The sequence below is a fragment of the Halichoerus grypus genome, chromosome 5 (assembly GCF_964656455.1).
Source record: "Halichoerus grypus chromosome 5, mHalGry1.hap1.1, whole genome shotgun sequence".
Taxonomy (NCBI): domain Eukaryota; kingdom Metazoa; phylum Chordata; class Mammalia; order Carnivora; family Phocidae; genus Halichoerus; species Halichoerus grypus.
In genome coordinates, this window is record NC_135716.1 from 88,795,472 (window position 1) to 88,820,329 (window position 24,858).

Genomic DNA, 24,858 nt, shown 5'->3' on the forward strand with positions numbered 1-24,858 from the left:
CACAGTGTGCAAGGATGCCCCTGTCTTCACCCTGGCCAACACTGGCTAGTATAACTTCAACTCTTTTTGCCCACTGAATGGTAAAAAATGCAATTTTATCATTGTTCTATTTTATACTACCCTGGGTGCTTTTTTTCTGATTTTTTACAGTAGCTTCTACTTTTTTGTCTTGTTACGAGACTACCATTTATTGCAAAAAAGTTAAGAACTCTAGATAAGCAAAAAGATGATAAACTTATCCATAATTCTACCACGCACAGATCACCTGTATTAACATTTGCTATATTTTGTAAGCATTTTTTTCATTTAACAACGTACTGTGGACATTTTTTCCATATCATGTCATTAACTGTTCTTCTCCAACATCGGCCTAAAAGGCTGCGTCACATAAATGGAATACTTCTGAATGAGGATTGACATTTACAAAATGATGTTTTGGGGAAGGTCGATCTAGCAGTAGGACTGAGCACGGGAAGAGCCTACATGCAAGGAGCAGTTTGGAAACTACTGAAATAACACAAGAGAGTGGTGACATGGGGTGCGATGACCAGCAGTGACTACAGGAAACATTAGGAAGAAAGAATCAACACCTTGGTAGCATCCAGGATGGAGGGTGAGTGACGATTCAAAGCTAAATTCCCAGGAGTGCCCTGGGTTTCAGGACTGGAAACTTGGAAGATGCCTTGGAAGGAACAGAGATCATCTTTGGTATCACTGATCCTCCAATTTATCTCGACATAGAGGTTTAGAGAATGCAAGTTAACTTCACAGAGGAAGAACTTTGTTTAGGAGAACAGCAGACTTGAACTCCCAGAGCCCAGGCACAAGGCCCCATTTCAACGTAGGGAGTCATTATTTATTATTTTACTTATTTATTATTATTTCTTTATTTATTATTCATTATTATAGGGAGTCACATTACAGTGAGGTGGAAAGACCACACTCTTGAGCATTAAAAAGATGGCATTGTGCATTGCCGCTCTGCCACTTACTGTGACCTTTGGCAAACCTCTTAGCCTCCTTGAGCCTTTTTGTCTATAAAATAAGAGTGATGATATTTACTATATAGAGTCATTGTGTGAATTAAATGAGATGATATGTGTAAAATGCGGTCCATAGCCAGTGGGTATTTAAGAAGTGGCAGTTTCTTTTATCACAGTAAAAAGAGCAATATTACACAGAGTAATAAGATCCCTCTAAATCGTCCCACGACAAGGTTCCTCCCTAGGGACGCACTCATGGCCAACCCGGGCAGGACTATTTGTCAATGAAATGAAACTCATCCATGAGATGAAGTTAATTCTGAAATCGTCCCTTTGACCCAGAGCTGTCTGCCCTGGCACGCAGAGGGCCCGTGGCTTCCCTCACGAGCCAGAGCCCCGGAGATGTGCTAGGGGTGGCTGGAAAGGTTCCTTGTGTGCCAGAAACTTCCAGAGGTTTTCTGACCACACTAGACTGATGTCCGTAGCAGAAGCAATGAGGATTTTGAATCAATATTGACAGACTCGGTGCTTACTCTTCTGTCCCTCCCCTGCCCCCAGCTCACAAGGATCTCAGGCTCAATGCTTCTCTGTAGTCAGAGTCCAAACACTGATTGTAATAAGTGTGCGGGCACGTCAATCTCTCTCAGTTGCAGTCTTTCCTTTCCTAAAGTGGACATATTCATTCCTAGGGTAGGTCGAGGAGCTGAAGGAATATTGCATTTGAAAGTGCCCAGCATGGTATCTGAGAGAAGTGGACACTTGCTGTTGGCTTTCCTTTGGGACCCTCTCAAAGCTCCCTCTCCATAGGCCAGCAGTATATAAATGACGCCAGAAAATGTAGTTGTTTCGGCTGCCTGGCAAGGGTCTAGTGTATGATTAATAGAGACATCAAAATAGCCATCATTCTCCCCGCCCCCCGCAAACTCCCCCCAACCAACAACTCTGTGACACAGCAAGAAACACGAAATATCCATTCTCCTAACTTAACTCCTGTCCCTTGAGGTTGGAAGAAGAGAAAACTTAGATTCAATCACCAGCGCCCCATTTGCCTTAGATGACATGAAGCACATTTCTACATGGCAGGTAACAAATGTTTCTTCAGAACCTGCAGGTCTGCCAGAGAAAGTGCACCATTTATCTGCTCAGTATCTACTCCTACAGTTACCGAGTCTTATTTTCACAACAGCCGGCAAGATGGGTCCTCATTTATCAGATGAGGCAAAGACTCAGAAAGATTTAGTGGATGCTCAGCACAACAGGTGTTATCTGCCTCCCTCTTGTCCACATTTCTTTTAATTTCCCAGTATGTGTTCCTATCATCTTGGTTATAGATGTTTATAGACCAGGTTATAGACCAGCAGTCCTCCAGCCCACACAAAACGAGCAGCGGTGTAGACCATATTTCCATCTTCAGACAAGTTAAATTCAGTGGATACAGTGTTAAACTTTGAGTGCTCCCTCTCAAACCCATGTTGATGAGACCTCCAACAAACAGTAAAGGTGGAATTACAGTTTTAAAGTTAAAGCCCAACTTGTTGACTCATTGGTTAAAAACAAACCCTCCAGTGCACCAGTTCCCCAATTTTTTTTTTTTAACAAGACCATTATGCTTTCAAAAGTGAAATCAGTGGAAATGTGCTGTTTCCGGCTGCCCTATGTCCCTGTTCCTTTTCTTTCTTTCTCACCCTGTGTGTGAATATTACAGGTTTCCTCCTTCCAGAGATGCTCACAGCTGTTTCCCTTCCTCCCTCTCCTGAGCCCTCTAAGGCAGCTTTCATTCTTCTACCTCAGCCTGCCTGGGGCCCCATGGAAACTCCCCCGCCGTATGATTGCTTCCACACTTTTATGTGCTTTAAAGAATATCAGCTGAGAATTGCTTATTGATCCCGAGTGGGGAATCCTCCCTTACAAAGCAATTTGCAGCCATTGAAGGAATGTCGGGGCATCCTCCTCTACATCCTGTCCCCCTCCTCCACACCCCATCTGCATGTTGACACCCTCCAAACCAGGCCCACCCTTGCTCGTGCCTCCTTTTCTAAGGATGTCCGATGAAACTGACTTTTCTGATTCTCAGACACGGATCGTGTGAACCATTTGAGCATTCCAGTTTTACACTAGATCTCTATCTACTTTGGAGATTTTATTTATTTTTTTTAAAGATTTTATCTATTTGATAACGAGAGAAAGAGAGAGCAGAGAGAGAGAGAGAGAGCACGGGCAGGGGGAGCACCAGGCAGAGGGAAAAGCAGACTCCCCGCCGAGCAGGGAGCCCCACGAGGGACTCCATCCCAGGAGCCTGGGATCATGACCTGAGCTGAAGGCAGAAGCTAAACCGACTGAGCCACCTGGGCACCCCTGGAGATTTTATTTTGATACCCAAATAAGGAAAAGACTCAGTTGCTACCCAAGCACTTAAAGTCCTGAGAGACATGGATTCCACCTGCTCAGCATTGCTCAGCTAGCATTAATGCTTCATACCTTCTCCTACCTACCAAGCAGCAGGAAAATGGTGGCTGCACTAGGGTAGAGGCCATTGGTCATGTTGTTCCTGATTGGCAGGACCCCATGCTGCAGGCTTGTCAGTGCTCTGCTCAGAGTAGCAATGAAGAAAGGAGCAAGCAGCTTTGGAGTAGCCACTTTGCTCCAGGCCCTGGGCTAGTCACAGTCAATACGGGATTTTATTAATCCCATCCACAACCTCTCTGGAAGATCTGACACCACGCTCCTAGAAAATGAAGACTTTCCACGGACCTTTCTCTGGTCCTCATGATTTTATCAATGAGAACACTGAGCTGAGAGAAGTTAAATGGTTTGCACAAGATCACACAGCAAGTAAGTGGCAGCCACAGGCAACCCAATCCTCTGCCTCCAAGTTCAATGCACTTTCCATTTCTCCACAGCTGGCAAGGGTTCCATATACTCAAAATTCACCCTGGAAATAAAGTTGGTGCGTTGGATTTTCCATTTTGGTACGATAATGTCTGCCATTGTTCTATGAATATGAGTCGGTATTCCGAAAGTGATGCTCCCTTTCCGCCAAGGTACTAACAAAGGTGCCACCTGGTTGCAGCCTCAGTGTCCAGACCCCTCTGAATCCCCTTCAGCCTGAGCAACTCAGTCAGAGAGAATGCAGCACACTTGTCTAAAATAAGCCTTTTTTTTCCCACAAAAGTAGAACTTTTATTAAGCAACAAAGCTAAACATTTACTTACATTAGCATAGGTTCACATTTAAAAGGCTAATAACATATAGAGCAAGATTTTTTAAAAAATCAAGTTAAAAATAGAGTTGAGGGGCTCCTGGGTGGCTCAGTTGGTTAAGCGTCTGCCTTCAGTTCAGGTCATGATCCCAGAGTCCTGGGATCGAGTACCACATCAGGCTCCTGTGGGGAGCCTGCTTTTCCCTCTGCCTCTGTCCCTCCCCGCCCGGCTCGTGACCTTTCTCTCTCTCAAATAAATAAATAAAATCTTAAAAAAAGAAAATAAAAAAGAGTGTCCTTTCTTGTAGTCCAGCGAAGGCCTATGAAACTTTCAAAGTCCGGTTCAATGGTTGCCTCAAGGAGAAAGCTTTCCTGTGAGCCCCGCACCAAGCCGCATTATTCCTTCCGTCCTCTGGGCTTCCTTAGAGCCCGCCACCCGGCTTCGGATCAGAGCAACTTCCGACACGGCAGAAACAGATGCTTTTTCATCTTTGCATCTTCAGTATCTGTCACAGCACCTGCCACATAGTAGGTGTGTGATAAATGTTTATCGAGTTGAATTTGTTGAAAGTTCCAAAAATGGATAGCCACAGAATAATTGGTTCTGGGAGAATATCTTCTGGTCATTTTAACAGTTCCAAATCAGTTCCAAATTCCAGCCAGTCTCCTTAAACTGAATGATCAACCTCTAAACCCACTATAAACATTCCACTTAATGTTTTATGATGTTTGTACTAACTTTTCGTATTACACTATCCACATCCACCTGGATACTAGGATTAGAATCCTCTTTATTTTGTATGTATGTAAGTATGAAGTAGAATCCAATAGAAGCCTGGATATCTGAATGAAGCAAAAATTGGGACCTTTTAGAACTTAATGCGACAAAAACTCAACTTTCGGTTGCCAAGTACTGCTTCCTTATTTCCTTTCATTATCTGATTTAACAAGTTGTTACCCTAAAGGAGCATGTAAATGCCACTCTACGGCTGGGCCCTACCACCTATAAGGTAGAGATGATGATAAGACCGGTCTATGGGGTTATTGTAAAGAATAAATAAAATAAACATCGAAGGGATCTGATCAACAGTAGGCATTATAATGACAAATCTTCTGCTTGTCCTGAATGCCTGAAAAGAAATTTCCGCTAGGTCTGTGTTGTCCCGTTCACTGACAAATCCAAGATTATGGTGTTTCATTTTTAAAACTGCTCTTACTGGGGTGCCTGGGTAGCTCAGTCATTAAGTGTCTGCCTTCGGCTCAGGTCATGATCCCAGGGTCCTGGGATCGAGTCCCGCATCGGGCTCCCTCCTCAGTGGGGAGCCTACTTCTCCCTCTCCCACTCCCCCTGCTTGTGTTCCCTCTCTCGTTGTGTCTCTCTCTGTCAAATAAATAAATAAAATCTTTTAAAAAAATAAAAAAATAAAACTGCTCTTACAAAATGGGCTCACACATCAGTTGGTTTTTGAATAACCCCAAATGGTACAAAACCTGTAAGACCATTCACAATCAGGTTTCTATATGAGCAGGCTCACTTATAACCACCTTGTCTCTTAGAAACATTTATTCATTCATTTTTTCTTTCAATAAATCTTAATTGAGAAAATAAGGTGCTCTGGAGACTTGCTTTAGAAAGAGTGCGTAATGCAGCCTAAGGGCAAGGAAGGAAAGCTTTCTCAGAGGAAGCGAGGCTCCAGAGCACCTTATTTCATTTCGGGGAATACCTAACACATCATTTTGAAATGGCCCGTTTGCATCTTCCCTGGCACTATCAATGGTGTAAGGTCAGGGCCTGGGTCTTACCCATGTCGGAAGGCTTAGTGCCCAGTATGGTGCTTAGCACATAGTAAGCTCTCAATTAATATTTACTGAAAGAAAAATAATGAATGAATGTTTATAAGAGGAGAGCGAGACGTGGGTAAATGTCTGATCCCATATTTGGAAGACCAGACATGACTAAAGGACGAAAATAATTAGGAATAATACTTGAGGGTTCGTTTTCCCCAAAGAGCAGATATACTTCCAAGCTTTGCCTTATTTAGAACATTCCCAGACTAGTACCTGGATGTGACAGACACTGGGTGAGCATGGATGTATAGTTTTGTGATTGAAAATAAACACAGCCCATCATTTGACCAATGGCAACGTTCCACTCTCTTCACCTCTGTTCCCTGCCTTTCCTTCCGAGGGCTTATTTTTAATTCTCTGTATGAAGGTGATGCTCAACCATGGAGTCTCCATATCCTAAAAGAGAAAGTGAGAAATTATTAGAAGAGGACTAAACACGAAGGTGCATCATTCACAACCAAAACAGATACTACCACTAGATAGCTCCCATTCTCCTTTTAACATGTACCATTTCTATTGCAACATTGATATATTTGGAATATAATAATTAATATTTGTATGGTAATTAATAATTAATATTATTAATAATTAATATTATTAATAATTAATATATGTATTAAAATTTGTATAATAATATTGTATCTTTAATGTGCCTATCAAAATACTGAATTTAATCATCATGACGATCCTGTAAGACAAAGTCTTATTCTTCCTATTGAACAAATTAGTAAATTGAGTTCCATGAAGTTAAGTGACTTAACCTAAAATCACACAGCCTGGAAGTCCTGTAGTAGTGAAGACCAGAATCAAACCCAGTTCTTCCAGGTCTGACACTCTGCTGTTTGTTTGGCTTCGTGTTACAGTTATTTCCATGTACTCTGCTTACCCCTAAGTCCTTTTCTTACTCATCACTGTCTCCCTTACAGCACCTACCGTACCTTGCTCATAGTAAACACACAATAAAATTCAAGAAACTGAACTTCTTTAAAGATCTGATCTACTTACGTGAAGAGAATTGTAAAGTATGGTAATTGAAGTTTCGTGTCTTCTGGTCAAAGAGCAGAGGTACTTTGAAGCCTTTCCTCATGGAAGGTGCTCAGGGAAACAGCCCCTGGATGCGGAGCCAATTCCAATTCTGGAATGCGAAGTCCAGTGCAGGACGGCGGGCAGCACTATAGCCCACCAGCCCAAATCCCCAGACATGCCAGGGAAGAAGCGATGCTCCTAGCGGGTACCAGGTTCAAATATTTCCTCCAGGATGGCTCAAGGTACCTAAGAACAAGTGATGCTACTAATTAAAAGCAAAACTAAACGAAGCACATATGAGCTGGATCTTGCCATTGTATCGCACTGTTGTCACCCTACTGGTAGCTTACAAGAGGCAGGGATGGTAGGGTTAAAGCAGGAACTGGCTGTGCCCAGTTTCCTCGCCTATAAAGGGGGAGAATACTTGTGTACTTCATTAGGGTGCTGCAGCCATGCACCAGCCCATAAGCGCTCTGTGCTTAATGGTTGCTCCCCTCACTCTTTCCCTGAAATTGTATCCTATCTGTTCTTGGGTCCTGTATGTCTTTTCCCCATGACTGTGAACCTCATGTATCAGTCATTTCTTTGAATCCCTATGGCATTCACCATCTGGCTTATATGGGTCCTTATCATTTCCTGCATGTTAACCTTATTTCTCAGAGAGCATGAGCTCCACAAAGGCAAGCCAGACACCTGGCAAGCAAGGTTAAACTGTGCTCTGAATTCTTGCTGCTCACTGTGTAAGGAGGTGCACATGTTACTCTGATATTTCGCTGTTTCTCCAGGAAAAGTTTCAGTACATGTGACGGGTTGAAAGAATATAGGCATGTTATTACAAAATACCCTAAAAGAAAATGTAGAATAAAACATAACCGGTATTATTCAAATGTTTATTTAATTTAATTTATTTTTTAAAAAGATTTTATTTATTTGAGAGAGAGAGAGAGAGCACAAGCAGGGGGAGCAGGAGGGGAGAAGCAGACTCCCCTCTGAGCAGGGAGCCCGACACGGAGCTCCATTCCAGGAAACTAATATCATGACCTAAGCTGAAGGCAGATGCTTAACCGACTAAGCCACCCAGGCACCCGTCAAATGTTTATTTTAAATCATTATTTTCTAGGTGCTAGTTTTAAACTGTCTTCTGTTTTCATAGAGGGTACTGCTCCTTTGATATATGTCTTTTTTTTTTTTAAAGATTTTATTTATTTGACAGAGAGAGACACCACGAGAGAGGAAACCCAAGCAGGGAGAGTGGAAGAGGGAGAAGCAGGCTTCCCGAGGAGCAGGGAGCCCGATGCGGGGCTCGATCCCAGGACCCTGGGATCATGACCTGAGCCGAAGGCAGACGCTTAACGACTGAGCCACCCAGACGCCCCTCCTTTGATATATGTCTTAGGAAGAATTCTTCCTCCTTAGGTAGCTGCAGGGCCCAGCCCCACCCAATTTTCAGGCTAGCCTGACAAAGACCAATGCTTTTTGGAGGGCTCAGACCTTTGTCTGCTAGGTCTGGAACCTATCTTGTTCCTACACATCTGCCCCGTATCTGGTGTACTTGGTGCTGAGCCTGACAAGCCATAAGTAACCCCCATCTCCCATCGGACAGTCCAATTTGTGAGGCTGGGCTTCTGCCTGTTTCCTACTGAATACTTCCCTCGTGGGCTGGCACTCTACCCTGAGCCCAGCCCACTCAGCCAGCCAGCCTGACTCTGTCAGTGCCCCTCCCCTGGAAGGGGAACAGGGCACAGTCAGCCAAAAGGCTTCACAACTTTCAGTGCTCTTATGGGACAAGCTTAAGTTTGCTAAAGATTAAGGCTGAGATTAAAGTTAACTCAACTGCTGGGAAATGCTTCTAACAAAACAGTAACTCAGAACCATGAACTAATGCCAGTCCTAACTACATGTTACTATCCTATATGACTGCTGCCATATTGATTCATTATGTCAGACCTTCTTGGATAGCAATGGCTTCAGTCAAATTCAAATTCACTGAGCCCTTTGCTCCCTGGACACTGGGCAGTTGGGCATCTTTCTAGAAGATGAGTTCTTGAGCCAGAGTTGATTCCAGCTTCCCACCCTTCACCTCCAGCTCCTACAACAAGATCCTTGCATGGCTTTGTGTCCTTTCCTCTGAGACCGGACTTCCTAGGGTTTTCCTTCATGGGAACTAGACCTCAAAAATAAATCTAAGGATAGGAGAACACACCAATTCCTGCCATGTTACCTAGAGGCCCCCACCTTAATACAACAGCACGTTTAGAGTCCTCTAACTGAGTTTCGGGAGCTGCCACCAGCTCATTAAAACAGGGTGCCTTTATATGGTTTTCTAGCCCTTGTTCCCCTAACGCTGTCATTTCCAACTAAGAAGCTTTTTATTCGGTGTGCTTGTTTGCCAAAACTCATATAAATCAGAGTGCGCACTTTGCAAGGCTTAGATTTGATTAATCTTAAAAAATTTAGAAGCTGCATGAGTGGGGTTTGAGATTAAGTGTGCAAAGATGTTTAGGAGCAGCCTCCCCACCAGCCTTCAGATTGAGATGGATGAGGAGCAATACTGGGTTTGAGCTGCCCATAATTGAAAAAGTGTGTGCCCAAAATATCATATTTATCCTTCCTTTCTCCAAGAGCCATAACTCTAAGGCCTCTGTTAGAACCTCAATAAAGTGAATGTCTTCAACTGTAAGCATCCCAGATACTCTCAGCATTTATGATATTTAAAGAACAGGGATAGGAAGGCTGAGGATAAAAGGTACTGGGGCAGAAGAGGAGGGTCAGTTCCTGAGTGGGACACGGCCCCCAGGCATCCCTGGGAAAGTAGCATAATCCTGCAGAAGAGGAGCATTTGTGAGTGAGTGAACAATAGGAGGGCAAATGTGAAATACGCGAATCTAATCTGTTAACCCGGAGGTTGTGCTCATAGTGGCCACTGTGGTCCTTCCAGAAGGTGTCCGGGGCTACCTGGTACCCAGCTCTGGGGCCCCCATTCACGCCCTATTTTATGTAAGCGAATGTGGTTCCTGAAGTTGTGAAACATGTTGGCCGTAGCAATGGAAGCCCAGAGAGAGAGCCAAATGTGGGCCCCCCGGGGCAGGACTGCAGGTCTTCTGGGCCTCTCTAAGCCTTGAAACTGTGCCAGTGGCCCCTTCAGACGAAGCTGAGGAGCGGCATTCATTTAAACCCCAGGCACCTGCTCTACGTGGTCCTGAGCACGGTGTGGTGAGGAATGCAGATACGTATGAAAAGCGTGTACTGATATGGGGGAGCCTGTGGGGAGGGCTGCAATCTCTTACTCGGCCACGACTCTGCTATCTCACTGGGATTTGAACGCGCTATCACCTAATCTGTCTTTTGTTCCCTGACCACCCAACCCTGTCCTTTTCCACTTCACCCACCCCGGCTTCCTCAACTCCTTTTGTTTTAAATCACATAATGCAGACTCCCAACTATAGACAACTATAGATGTGACCTTGGACTCAGAATCTCTCCAGAAAATTAACTCTGCTTTTTGCTCTCTTTGGAATACTTAAATGTCGACATTTAAACGTTCTACTAGTGTTTTGTGTGTGTGTGTGTGTGTATTCACACCCATCACCCATACACAGATAATCCACAGAGGGCATTTCTAAGTTAAGCACAGGCCCAGGGCTATACGACCAACTTTGAATGTGAATCATAAATTAAATGTAAGTATTAAAAACTTGGCAAGACCCTTAACATGAGGTTTTATTTTCACTTGTAGGTCTGTTAAGTTTGAACAAGCGTCACGCTTAGCAGCCACGTGCAAGAGTGTTATGTCAGAACAAGAAAAGGGGCTGGTTCTCCCTGTTTGTGTTTGTTTTTCAAAGGTGAAATGCAAAGAGATGGTATAGTGAGCAGAATATTCTGACCACTCCCTGGAACTCGGTGATGCAAAGAACTCGGGGACAAATGAACAGATCCCTGAGCTACTGTGAGGTGCACAGGAAGGTTCATGGAGATTGACAATCAGCAGTACTGGGGACGGCACACAGGGCAGTGTCCCAGCCTGCCTGGAGGTCCCGAATGGAGGGGTCTGGGGGTGATTCTGATGCAGGTAGTCAGGGGCCTTACTGAGGAACTCACAGGCTCAGTGAAAACCTGCTGACCATCTCCATGACCCGCATCTATATCATGGGCACACAGGGACTCATTTGACTCTTCTCGTAATTTAAAATTTTTGTAAAACGAAAAGTCAGACCAAACCAAACCAAAAACCCATCCTTTCACGGTGTGCCTAATTTACCAAACGCCCCACAGCTCAGAAACATAAGCGAAAAAGACAAAGGAGAGGGTGGAATTCTCTTTCTTGGCTCCGTCTGGATCTATGTGTGCCTTGAAATTCTTCTACACTTGTTGAAAAGCCACATAAGGGATGCTTAGTCAGAAGTCTGGCCACTTCATATCAGACCAGATGACAGACTGACAGCGTATACTTAGTACAGCATGTACTTTTGTCCTGGACCCTCCAGAGGACAGAAGAGGGGCCCCGCCACATCCACAGGTGTAGATGCATTTTCCCCACTGGGTGAGGAGCTGCAGTCCGAAATTCTTTTCCTAGGGGCTGAGAACCCAACATGTGTGACTGATTAGAGCTAATATCTCATTTCTAATTCCATTGATTCCATGAAAAGAGCAAGTCCCAAAGACCATGGCTATTCTTAGCAATTTCAGCTCCTCCCCCACCGGGCTTCCTGCCTCTGTGGGAGGAAGAAGGTGGCCAGGAGGGAGTCTTGTCCCACGTGGGCATCGAGTGTCAGTGGGACACCGTGTCCAAAGCACCCGCTTGTGGTCAGAGCCACACAAACCCACACATGGGTCTCTCCTGCCTCCTGTCTTTCCCATTTCCAAGCCACAGCTGTTGCAGAACCACCATTAATAATGAGAAGACTCCTTTGTGGGCCCAAGAATCCTGCGACTTCCACACTCAAAATGCGTCCCTCCTCCCTAGCCCTTTAATCTCCCTGTGGTTTGGGTAGGAAAGCCTCTCCATGGCCCTCTTTTTCGTTACCGCAGGAAAGAAAAAGTGTGGGCCCCATCCATCCAAATTAAAGATTTTAGTCCTCAGGGTGGATTTTTCAATGCAGACATAACAACAGCCCAGGAGGCCTGATCTCAGGCCCCTCGGAGGAGAACAGAAGAGAGGATGAAGCCGACTTGCCCGGTCAGCCCTTCTGAGGCTGTAGGGTTCCACACAATACCTGCTGGTCTTCCCTGCGGTGGCCTCAGTGAGTGCTTGTAAGGCTGAATAGAATTAATCACATAGAATGTCCCTCAGCATTCTCCGGGTGTAGCCAGCCCTTGTCTTTGAGAGGCCCTGTGGTTTCACAGACAACACCTCAGGCCTGACGTTAGCTCAGCACCGCCTTCCGGGAGCTGTGTGATCTCAGACAAGCCTCCCGACTTCTCTGAGTCTCATTTTCTGCCCTGGGGAGAACAAAAGCCTTGCACCAGAATTATTAAATGTTTTCTATGACCTCTTCCAGCTTTAAAGAGATAAGAACAAAGATTCGAGTCAACACTGGCTTTCCCTTAAGTCAAAATTTCCACCAAGTTGCCGAAGGCCACCATATATTTTCTGCATCCTGCACTCTATTCTTCGGTCTTTGAAAACAGACCAGGTTGAATGCAACCTCATGGTTCACATTCGCACGGAAAAATCAGAGCCCTTAAAGCCAGCACCGGGGATAAAATGATGATAAATGGAAACGAACTTTATCATCCAAAAATACCCCTCGAACTCTGAAGAAATATCGATAATAACTCTCCATCTGCTGAATAAATCAGAACAAGACTGGAGATCCTACCCAACATTGTTTGAGCATGGAGGACAGCCAGTAAAGTACTAGGGTTTCATGAAAACTGATCTCAGGAGAACTGACATAAATAAAACATGTCAGAGTTTTAAAGAGGAAAAGAAAATAAAAGGGATAGCAGAAGTGTTTTCTGTTTATTATTATCCTCACTGTAAAGAGCTTTTGTAGGAAGAGCACAGGTCTAGGAATCAGGATGCTAGGCTCCTACTCTAGTCTCCACCACAGAGTCCCACCCAAACTTAGGGAAATCGTTTTTCACCTCTCTATACAGACTACCTTTCTTCGTGATTGTGAGGCTCAGAGAAAACATTAAATAAAACATAGAAAAGGGCTTTGGGGGAGGGGTGGTGAGAAGTGCCTGAAACTTAAGATGCTTTGTGAATAAACTGCATGGCTATTTAAAAACAATACGGTGGACTGACTCCTCCAAGTCCTCGAGCAAAATAGCAGTGGGAGCAGCGGCTACTTTATAAAGGGCGCCCCCAGCAGGCTGGCCCTGGTGTTGGCACCAGGCGCGAGCCCAAGATTTCCATGGGAAATCCATAGGACCTTCCCCGGATCTGCGCTCAGCCTGGGCTAGGCGAGGTGGCGAGACCTGTGGTAGGGATGAGCAGCGCGGAGTTGAGTGAGAAAGCTCAGTTTAGTCTTCACTGCCGAGCTGCCTACAACGCTATAATTAAGCCCCCTCCCCCATCCCCGCCCCGACAAGTCCCAGATCTGTTGGGTAGGGCCCAGATTTTTACAAGTGAGGCTCTCAGTTCTCCTGGCCAATCGCTCTCTTCTATCTCAATACTCTGCGGAGAGGGGTTGGGCGGGGGGAGCCCGGGTTCTCCCGAAGTCATCTCAAGGTGTGGGGTGGCCCTGGGTGACTGACAGTCAATCGTTACTCAGGGTGTGAGAGCTCAGATTAGGGGACCCCCACCAGTCTGAAGAACTCTTGGCTTAAATATGGATTCTTGGTGTCTCCAGTGAATATCTGGTATGTTCCCCACCCCCAAACCATGTCATAAATGTAGTCTACAGTCTAAATGACTAATCAGCCATATAAATGGACCAAAATATCTTCTGAGGCTAAAGTAAGAACAGCTGTAATGATTGTAGTACATAGTTGGAAACTCAAACTGGGATAAGTCCAATAATTTATAGGTATCTCTGCATGTTTACATAAATGTGGTCAAATGCCAGAATTACTAGCATGTACCATATGGAAAATAAAAATCATTCTTGGGGGGGGACTCTCTTAGATATTCTATCTGGGAAAGGACTTTGAAAATACATGGCACAGAAAATAGTGCATGCAATCTGAGCCACATATAATGATCTTTGGGAGGTCAACACCACAAAAAATTCTCCCTTTTAAAAATTGGATTTTCTGACGTTTTCCTCGTCTTTATCCCTTTTCCCCAGATCCTGAGCTCCTGATGGAATGTGGGAGGCGGCTGCTGCCGAGGCACGCCACTATGATTCTCAGGCTTTGGGGATTGTAGGTGGGGGCATGGGAGTGTCAGAGATTATGTTTTGACTTTCTCATACTGATGCGGAATAAAGGGATCCCCAAAGAGAAAGAAAAGGGGATTTATTTATCACTTGGATTGTCAGCTACGATACAGCCAATTTCCACAGATTTTAGGTGGGTCAGAAGGAAATGCATTATTTGAACAGAGTAAGTATTTCAGAGAACCATAGAATTTTAGCATTAGAGGGGAATTTAAGGGTCATTATATTCTACAAATGAAGAACTCTTCCCCAAAGTAAAGTGGCTTCTTTAAAATGTATTACTATCAGAGCCACAAACATCCACTTGAAAATATGTATAAAGAGAAAAAATAAGCGGAAGAGGAAGAGGCAAATAAGGGGGAGATGGTGGTTTCACAGAGAGAGACAGAGATGGAGAGAAAGAGACAGAGAGAGGGAGAATAAAGAAAAACATGAGATGTGAGGACGTGAAGAGGCGGTCTGTAAGAGGGCTGGAGACAGAGTAATTGTTACACAAATATGAGAAAAATACCATGATATATACTTAACAATATCCCATGCTTCCCTTTCTTGATTTCCTCTACATAATGAGCCAATCCTCCAGCTTACCAAATGGGACATCTTGGAAGAATCCAGATTTCTGGGCAGTCCCGAGCACTGGAAAGCCTGCCACCAGCTTTAACAAATAGATCCTAGTCTAATTTGGACAGTGCCTGGAAGAGACCCGAGAAATCATCTTTTCATTTTTTGATTTTTGTGCTTTCTCCCCACTCCGCCACACCTAAACCGTTCCAGAGAGATGGAACTCTCTGGTGATTCTATTCCCAGAAGGAAGCTGCCTGCCTTGAAGCATCTGGCCTGGCGTCCTCATGTTGCACAGCTCATAGCTCATCTTTCTCTGTGCCCTGGGCAGCTGATCTGAATATGGAGTTTGATGAACTTCAAAGGAAGCTGGCAGGATGGGGTTGGGGCCTCGCTGCTTTAATCAAGATGGATTCAAAACCTCTGCTTATCACGTAGAAAACTAAAACCAGCAATGGAGAGCTAATTGACAATGACTAAAAGGGAAATGGCAATATAAAAGGTGCAGGGAGCTCAATGAGATTAGATTTAAAGAGGTAATACCCTCCTAGCAGTTGATGATGGATCACATTTACTTCTTGCCTCCATAAATAATACAGCACATGGAATAAGATAGCCTCCTATAAGGTATGAGATGGGAAGTTCAGGAAAATATGCAAAAGCTCAAAAACATTGTTTCCACCTGCCTGTCATGGTATTGATATCCTTCCCACCTTGAGCATGGACTCCTCATTCAAGCTTCTTTGGCCAGTGGTGGGAGCTGTACCCCTGGCCACTCCGCCATGACTCTGTACCTCATGGGGACATCACTCGACACCTGCCTCTTCTCTTCTGGAGCTCTACTTCATATAGGTACCATGCACTGGAATGCATCCAATGTTGATGGGTTCTGAATGATTTTTTCCCAAGCTGGTCTCCTTCAGGGAAGCACAGAGTCAGGCACATAGTAGGTACTCAAAGAGGTTTGTTGAGTAAATGAGGGAAAAAGAAACTAACTTATTTCTGTAACCTTGCCCCGGCACCCAGCACAGTGTGAAGCACATAAATATCTGAGCCTCGTTCACAACATATGTTGCCTTGAGAACAAGATGGAGTCCCTATGGCTCAAGACTAAGGAGTCCATTGTGTTCTTTGCTGAGTGGATACTTGAGAGTTGCTCTAAGCCTGTCAGTGCCAGAGCAGGAAGAAGAGTTGAGGAAGGAGTACAGCAGAAAAGGAAGAGTTACCTGGAGCTAGTCCTGGCCATGAATGTCTCATCAACATTTTCATGGATTATTCTTTTGAGTTTTCTCCTTCTTATAAGACAAACACGATTTCTAGGACCTCTCCTTCCCTCACCCTCTCAGAGATATCAAAGGAGGAACTGTTCAAAAATAGGACCCAAAGAGAAAGATAGATACTGACAGATTGGATATTTTTCACTCTCCTTTAGGAAGTTTTTTCAAATCACACACACAGAAACATTACCCTTTTTCCCCACCCCACTCCCACTCCAAGTCTCCTGCTGTGCAGTCCTCTCTAAGCAAAGATGTGACCAAGGGGCAGGTATGCAGAATACTCTAGGACTTTCTCCTGATATTCTAAGGGACAGAGGAGAGGCAAAGGAAGAAAACTAGAGAGAACCAAAAACAAACCTCTCTAGGAACATATATTTAAAAAAATTTTTCCAAAGAAGTTATGTAAGTGGTCAATAAATACATGAAAACACGCTCAACATGTCATTGGGGACATGCAAATCAAAACCACAGTGAGATACCACTTCACACTCACTAGGATGGCTAAAACAAAAAAGACAGAACATCACAAGTGTTGATAAGAATCTGGAGAAACTGGAACCCTTGTATACTGCTAGTTGGAACATAAAATGGTGCAGCTTCTTTGAAAAACAATTCAGCCGTTCCTTAAAAATGAAACATAGACTTATATGACCCAGAAATTCCACTGAGTACACACCAAAAGAATTGAAAACGTATGTGTACACAAAAACTTGTACACAAACATTCATAGAAGCGCTATTCATAATAACCAAAAGGTGGAATGAAACCAAATGTTCATCAACTGTTGAGTAGATAAAATGTTCTATATCCATACAATGAAATATTATTCAGCCATAAAAGGAATGAAGTATTAATACCTGCCACATCATGGATGAACCTTGAAAACATAAGTGAAAGAAGCCAGATACAAAAGTTCATGTATTGTATAAAATGTCCACAGTAGGAAAACACAGAGAGAAAGTAGATTAGTGGTTACCAGGGAGAAGGGATAATGCAGACTGATTGCTAATACACTTGGGTGTAAAGACTATAAAGAAAAGTGGGAAGTAGTTTTCATAAGTTAGGATAGTGGTTATTCTGGCGGGAAGAGACGGGAGCATACTGGGGGCTTCTGAGGATGACTAGAAAAATTCTCTTCTCATGGACAGGTGCTTTGCAAGAGTGCTAGCCTTAAAAGAATTATTTTAACCTGTCCATTTGCTTTTTATGGTTTTCTGTTACTTGGATTCTAACAATAAAATGTTTCTAAAATAAACATTAAATTGATTAAATGAAGTCAGCTATGATGGGAGAGATGGAAAGAAAACCCAGAAAATGAAGAGGAAAAGATTAAGAATAAGGGAGCAAAAGTCACATTTATGACAACACAATTACTTTTTATAGGGAAAGCAGAACCCATTTCTCTACCATAAAGTCCTTGGTGTCACCCAGGACTTCCCTCTGTAAATTGCACAATTAATTTGACCACCTGCAACTCTTGCAATGCAATTAAGGAGATGGAAGAGCCCGTAGAGAAAGGATTGGAAAAGAGACTGGCTAGGTGAGAGTGTGTGTGGGTCGGGAGAATGGGAAGTGTCTTGAGACCACCATTTAGTAGAGGCCTGGGCAGCAGCACGGCAAGCACAGGGCACAGTATCTGTGTTGACCCCCAACAGCCAGACCCCAGCATCCCCAGGAGCAGCTGGAGAAGTCAGGACCCGTGCAGGGAAATGTCAGCTGTGTCACAACCTTGGGAGCAGAGAAGTGAGGCCTCTGTGTCTGCCTGTCCACATGTCTGTCAGCGTGACATTTTGGGTCAATAAATATTCATCAAGATGCACCATTTCGGCTGACCTATGCTACCCCTGCTGCTAGAGGAGAAAATAAACAGGGCTTGTGGGTGCAGAGGACTTCTGCCCTTTTCAGAGCTACCATTGTGCTCTGTGTGTGAGCCAAGAGCTCAGACAAATTTTTGCTTCCTTGAGTCCCTTGGGACTTGTGCTTCTAATATCTGGCTTGGAACCAATTCCTTCCCTGTGGTAATATAGTGCCATCAACATGTCAACTATGAGAGAAGAGCATTCCAGGGGAAGTTAGTAAGTCAATGAGCAACTCTGTCTACAGGCAGCCTGCCAGTGGGAGGGTTCCCCGGACACGGTTTCTTGCTTCCTCCTCTGTGCCCCTGGCATCTAGTTCCATACATCTGTTTGGCTTTTCTTCTCATTGCTAGGCATACATATTTGTCTCCACCACTAGACTGGGAGCCATTCATTCAATTTATTTATTGAGCAATTCTTATGTGCAAAGCATTATGCCAGATAAAGTGGCAAATAAAAGTACCTCATAGAGCCAAGAGACAGATATTAGACAAACATACAAATATATGTATAAGTACACATGTTGTGAGTGATAAGAAAGAAAAGAAAAAGGCAAGACAAGTGATTACATAGGGAGGTCTATGTGATATTGCCACATCAGGAAGGATTTCCGTCAGAAAGTGTAAGTAGGGATTGGCCAGGCCAGGCGCAGAGAGCACGAAACTGGGCAGGGAGTGTGTCCAGAGAATGAGGGTGATGGGGACAAGCCAGGGACGGAGGGGTAGGCAGGACCATAATGTGAAGAACCAGGTAGACCCTGTTGAGGATCCTACGTGCCATGGGAAGGAGCACATGCTTAGAAAGGGGAAGACCCATTAGGTGACAATGGAGGCATGGGCTAGAGCAGAGAAGGTGGTGATGGAGAAAAGACAGCAGCTCTGAGATGTCTCTGAGAAGCAGATTTGGTAGGAATGGTGCATGGATGTGAGCAGTAAAGGTTCATTCCACAACTTCTTGAAGAACATGCAGGTAGCTGAAGATACCATTGATTAGCATAACCCAATATTCAAACAGTACAAGACTAGCACATGCATGCACAAATGCTAAAGCATGACTGAACTCATTTATGAATATTGATATAAAAACTTTAAATAAAAAATTAACAGATCTAATCCAGCAGTGTAATACTAGCAGCTACCATGTATTAAGTATCAACAGTTACCACAGGACAAACACTGTTCTGGTATTTGCATTAACTTCTTAACTGAAGCATAACTTAATTACTTACATTAACTCATTTATCTCCATGACTACCACATAAATACTATTATTATCCTCATTTTACCGTTGAATAAATTGTGGTTCAGAAAAATGAACTACTTGACCTGAATCAATGTGGATGACTCTCATGGACATAATAATAAATAGAAGAAGCCAGAAACTTCTTCCCACATAGGATTCCATTTATATGAAGTTCAAGAATAGGCAATCTATGACATCTATGGTGTCAAAATAGGGGTTACTCCTGGGAGGGGGAATAGTGACTGGGACAGAAAGTGAAGCAGGCTTCTTAGGTGCTTGAAATGTTATTTTTCTAGATCTAGGTGATTGCTACGTGATATATACATACCAAGTTGTAAACTTCAGATTTGTGCACTTTACTATGTATGTTTCACCTCAATTCTAATGAAAGGCAATGACATCTTGGGAAAGGCATTGGGAAGACACAAAAATTTAATATCTTTGTATAGAGAGAGCCCCGAAAACCAGTAAAAAACAATAAAAGAATTTAAAAATCAATCTATTAGTGAATGAAGGACATAAACACACATTTCACAAAAAAAGAAATGTAAGTGAAAAATAAATATATTTGAAATATATTTAAGTTGTAAACTAAGAAATGCAAGTTAAACATTAATGAGATATTTTTCTCCTAACAAATTGACTAAAAAAAGAAACAGTTGATATACAAGTGTTATGATAATGTGGGGAAATTCACACTCAAATGTTGCACACATAAATTGTTACCAATTTTCTGAAGCCAATTTTATTGAATGTATCAGAAGTCTTTTCAACTGTATATACTTTTTTTTAGAGAGAGAAAGGGCAAGTGAACAGGGGTATGGCGGGGAGAGGCAGAGGGAGAGAAAGAATCTTAAGCAGGCTCCATACCCAGCGTGGAGCCCGGACTTGGGGCTTGATCTCATGACCCTGACATCATGACTTGAGCCAAAATCAAGAGTCGGATGCTTAACTGACTGAGCCACCCAGGTGCACCACTCAACTGTATATTTAAATAGCAATTCTATTTCTTTAAATTCATCTTAAGGAATTACTCCACAAATGTATTTGGCTATACCCATGTTCACCATAACTCTCTTGATAAAAGCAAAAATTTGGAAATTACCCCTGCATGGGTGATTACTGGAAAAATTATTGTATAATTTAATTTAAGGCATCATGACATGCAGCGTTAAAAAAATAATGATGCTGATCAATATTTATTAGTATGGAAAGATACCTATAATATATTTAATTCTTCTAACTGGGTATAAAATCATATGTTATCATGTGGGTATTCATACAAATTTGTGTGTATATATGCATGATATAGATAAATATGTATAATATATATTATATAATTATAACTACATTAGCTGGATGGATGGGTTTTGAACCAAAATGATAAAAATTGTTATCTGCAGGTAGGACTATTGGATGATAATTATTTCTTCCCTATAATTTTTCTCTCCTTCATGAATTTTTTATAATAATATATTTCACAATTGTGTATGTGTGTGTGTGTACACACAGAATTTTATTTTTTTTTTATTTTTTTATTTTTTTTTAAAGATTTTATTTATTTATTTGAGAGAGAGGATGAGAGGAGAGAGAGAGCACATGAGAGGGGGGAGGGTCAGAGGGAGAAGCAGACTCCCTGCTGAGCAGGGAGCTTGATGTGGGACTCGATGCCGGGACTCCAGGATCATGACCTGAGCTGAAGGCAGTTGCTTAACCAACTGAGCCACCCAGGCACCCTACACACAGAATTTTAAAAGAAAGCACATGTAGCTAGATTTCCTGGCAGTTTTCATTTACATGCTTCATCTACATTATCTTTCTTTGAACAGCATAAGCTTTAAAAGATAGTAGTCACTATTCATTTAGTGCAGAGTTTCTTACCTGGGGCATTGTTTTTCTCCTTGATAGAGTAGTTGAATTTCTTCTGAACATCTTTTCTGGGTTTTGAGGAGTTTCCTACATTGTAAACCCCAAGGCAGAGCCGGAAGTTACTGTCCCAGGCTCCCTTGTTGCTGACATCAGACATGTGAATTAGGTGTTGCCAGTCAGAAACACCCACGTGAGACCTCAGCTTGGAAGCTAAAGCTACATGGAGGTAGACATGAATGGCATCCATCCCAGCTGAACATGACCACAGGGGTTCAATGGCTGAGCTCCTGGCATCCAGGACCAAGCATTATCAATGCAAGCTACAGTGTCTCTCCAAGAAACAGAGTGGTTGCCAAGTGTTGGCAGCAATGGTGTTTTCACTGGAGCAAATTCTGTAGTCTGATTTGGTGTTGTTTCTGGCCTCATCATTTCTAAGTCTGGTTTTCTTGCCCTCCAGAGGATTCTGGGAGTTGCTTAATATTTGTACAAATGATTTTTCTGCCTAAACTGACCAGAGCGGATTCTATTATTTGCAACAACAACAACAAAAAAAACCCTGTGCCTAATAGTATTACCTTTATTCCCATTTTACAGATGAAGAAATTGAGTCTTTAAAAAATGCAGAAATTTCCCTAAGATTACACAGCTAGTAAACAGTGAGACAACATGCAAGTCCAAGACTTTTGAGTCAACTTCTAAGCTCTTTAGGAATCTAAAATTAAGATATTTCAATATTCACCATGAAACAAGTTCATCAATAAAAGCAAATGTTACCATTTAATGAATAATTATTATGTATCAAAATTGTGTATCATCCGTGCTAGAGATCATCTAACCACCCTCATTTACAGATGAGGAGACTGGGGCTTAAAACATGATGGACTTTGCCCAGTGTCCCTCATGGAGGTAATGGCAGAACAGGGAGAAAAAATTAGGTTTGCTGACTCCCATTTCCTTTACATCAGTGGAGGAGGAAGCCATTTCTTAACCCACATAGAAATGCTTATGTCTCCCAAGTCCAGTGACTAAATGAAAATCTTGCTTAAATGTAAGAAGATGTAAACATTAAATGTATGAGAAATAACCAAATTTAAAATATTGCCAACCAGTTAACATGGACACTCTGGACCATGCCACCATCACCCACTTTGAGTGTAACTGAGAAGCCTAAAATAACTTTTGAGGGAAACTCCATGAAAACATCCCCTGGAGAACTGAGATCACATTTCCATCTGGCTCTGACTTTTCGGAACCTACAGAATTTAATCGACCAGGTTTGATGCAAGAAAATTATCTTTTCTGCAGAAATTGGGAAAGTTGTTAGATCCCTTGTTAATCCATAGAAAAATATAAGATTGATTGTCTAAATATTTTTAAATAAAAGTATTTTAGAGTAGACATAACTATCTGCACATTCATATATAATAATTCTGTGTCAATAAAATCCAAGATCTGTTTTACCCTCAGGACCATTTTTATTGACTCTGGGGAGAAAAATCTTGTGTCATATGAAGAAAATTGAACCTTTAAATTTCTGATTCATTTCCCTTTAAATCATCCAAATATTGTTTTTTTATGGGTTATGTAATAGCCAAACAGTCCCTAAGGGGCTATTAAAGCACTTCAAGCCTTGCGTCCCTTAAAATAAAATAATAAAACAAAAGTTAACATGGAGGAAGCAGGTTCCAAGTGAATCTACTTGGTCTACAAAAGTTCACATCAGTCTAACACTTGAAACATCTAACTGGGTTCTGAATTTTCAAAATTTTCCTTTTCCTGTGAAGAGTCTCCACGAAGACTGCTTGAGTGCTCAAAATCTATCTTTTATCAGAAAAATAAAGCCCTGAAACCCAAGCACCCAGTTTTTCTCCACCAGAAATTACCTCGAGGTGTTTTAGAGTGAAGGTATTACACCAATCTAAACCATATGCTTGTTTACATGTAATCCAAGAGACAATTATTAGAAAACTAAACTAAGAGAGTCTACTTTTTCAAAACCATTGAGTGGTTCAAATACTGGAGTGTGCAATTCACTAAGGGTGAAATTAAGTAGAATCACACATTAATACAAAGTGGACTCCTTCTTTTCTTTATCACTATTTTTGAAATGAATGCCTCTGGATAGTTGAAAGAAATAAGGTATTTTTGCTTTGAACGCTGCTTTATCTTAATTTTCCCATGAACCTACTTACATGAACAACTTGGGTAATTTGGAAAGAAGATTTAAGAAATTTAAGAGTGAAGAAGACCTTTCTCAAACAACAGTTTAAGACTCTGTGCCAGTTTGTAAACAGAAGAAATCCATCATAAGTTCCCCATTTCCAGGAAATTGGAGAACCGGCCATTCCAATTTTTGGCTGGATAAAGACTATCTTGAATCTGAAGGCACACAGGCAAAGATAGCAACATAGCACCTTAAGCAGAAGTCAGAGGAGCCATTCAGAAGTTAACTAACTCACCCCCTAGTATTTATTCAGTGCCAACTCTGGAAAGACAGTATATTAGGCACTGGTGATATGACAGTGAACTAGAGAGACATGCACTTTCAAAAAAAAAAAAAAAAATCAGATGACTAGAGATTTGTTTAGGAGTGCCATGGTTTGGTAATAACAAATACTGATTCCAGGACTCCTTAGTGGCATGTTTTGTATTTTCAGAGAAAGGAAATATGGAAGTACAGATACCCATTGATGACTCTTTATTTTTAATGCTGTGATATTCAGTCAATGTTTTGCATACCCACTAGTGCTTTCCTTATCTGGGATCCGATGACCCCACTCATTATAGCACATATGATTCACTTAAACTTTTGTCATTTTCCATTAGTCTGTGTCTCACCCTAACCTACTCACAATCAGCGTGTCTCTGCCTCTTTCTTCACCATGAAAATGGAAGTCATTGAGCTAGAACTCTCCGAACGCTTCTCTTTGCCACCTTCAAATTTGTCTAAGTCCTCTAAATTTAATACAATCTCAATAAATAACATCCATGATATATGAGAAGGAAATTGAAAATGATATTAAAATAATGTTTTAGAAATGTTAAAATGCAGGAAAAAATGTGTGGATATTCACAGAGATCTTGAAAATAAAAAGAAATGAGAGATAATTAACTTTATGAGATAATGCAATATATCTTGAAACTTCAGTAAATAAAAAGGTTTGTTACTTAATAAAAAAGGAAAAACCAAAGGTATGGAATAAAGAGTTCAGAAACAGACTCAAATATCTATGAAATTTTGGCTTCTGATAAAGGTGACATTTCAAACTGGGTGAGAAGAGAAGGGAAGAATTCAAAATATGATGTTGGGCAACTGGCTAACCATTGGAAAAATATTAAAAGTATATTTCTCTCATCAAAAATAAATTCCAGATGGATTAAAGATGTAAACGTATAAAACAAAAGATTTAGAAGAACATGAGGAATAACAGCAATGTTACCTTAAATCCTGAAATAACTGAAAAATAAGACACAAGCAACATGATTTTAAAACATTGGACATCAAGCAACAAAGGACAATAGTCCCTGAAAGATGGACACAGATGACAGGATTGCCGACCTCCATGCCTAGAGAGAGTTTCAAGGCACACTATAGAGAAGGGGAAACCAGGGATAGTCCAGTGATCTTTCTTTTTCTTTTTTTTTTTTTTTTTTAAGATTTTATTTATTTAT

The 24,858-nt window shown here is 42.1% G+C and overlaps 1 long non-coding RNA gene across 3 annotated transcripts in view; it reads right to left on the bottom strand.

Moving 5' to 3' along the window:
* Positions 1-4,137: 4,137 nt before the first annotated feature.
* The window catches only part of LOC118534327 (uncharacterized), a 65,339-nt gene continuing 44,618 nt past the window's right edge, over positions 4,138-24,858 (bottom strand). For all 3 annotated transcript variants that reach the window (XR_013447950.1, XR_004916610.2, XR_004916609.2), the window contains exons 3-4: positions 7,036-7,302; positions 4,138-6,426 (exon numbers count right to left, since the gene is read on the bottom strand). This is a non-coding gene — a long non-coding RNA (uncharacterized LOC118534327). The remainder of the gene's footprint in view (positions 6,427-7,035; positions 7,303-24,858) is intronic.